This window comes from Triticum aestivum, chromosome 6B, assembly GCF_018294505.1.
Source record: "Triticum aestivum cultivar Chinese Spring chromosome 6B, IWGSC CS RefSeq v2.1, whole genome shotgun sequence".
In the NCBI taxonomy this organism is placed as follows: domain Eukaryota; kingdom Viridiplantae; phylum Streptophyta; class Magnoliopsida; order Poales; family Poaceae; genus Triticum; species Triticum aestivum.
This window is the reverse complement of record NC_057810.1, coordinates 282,672,041-282,672,560: the sequence shown is the minus strand read 5'-3', so window position 1 is coordinate 282,672,560 and position 520 is coordinate 282,672,041.

The following is a 520-nucleotide window of genomic DNA, read 5'->3' as shown; positions in this document are numbered from 1 at the left end:
CCATATAATTACCATATTCAAAATTTCCTGAGTTATGACCTTACCATACCTGGATTGATTTATTACTATACGTGGATTAATTATGATTTATTACTATATGATTTATTACTATACGTGGATAGCCTTACCATACCTGGTGGTAATTTAAATTTATTACCATATTCGATATTTCCCGAGTTATGGCCTTACCATACCTGGATTGATAGCCTTTGGGGTAATTTAAATTTATTACCATATTCGATATTTCCCAATTTATGGCCTTACCATACCTGGATTGATAGCCTTTGGGGTAATTTAAATATATTACCATATAATTACCATATTGAAAATTTCCTGAGTTATGACCTTACCATACCTGGATTGATTTATTACTATACGTGGATTAATTATGATTGATTACCATAAATACGTTGGGTATTGCCGGTCAGACGAGAAAAGAGAAACACCGGTGGTAGGGGCTGGTGGGAGGTGGGACGAAGAAAAACCGGTTGAAAATAAACCGGTTGAAAATAAACCGGTT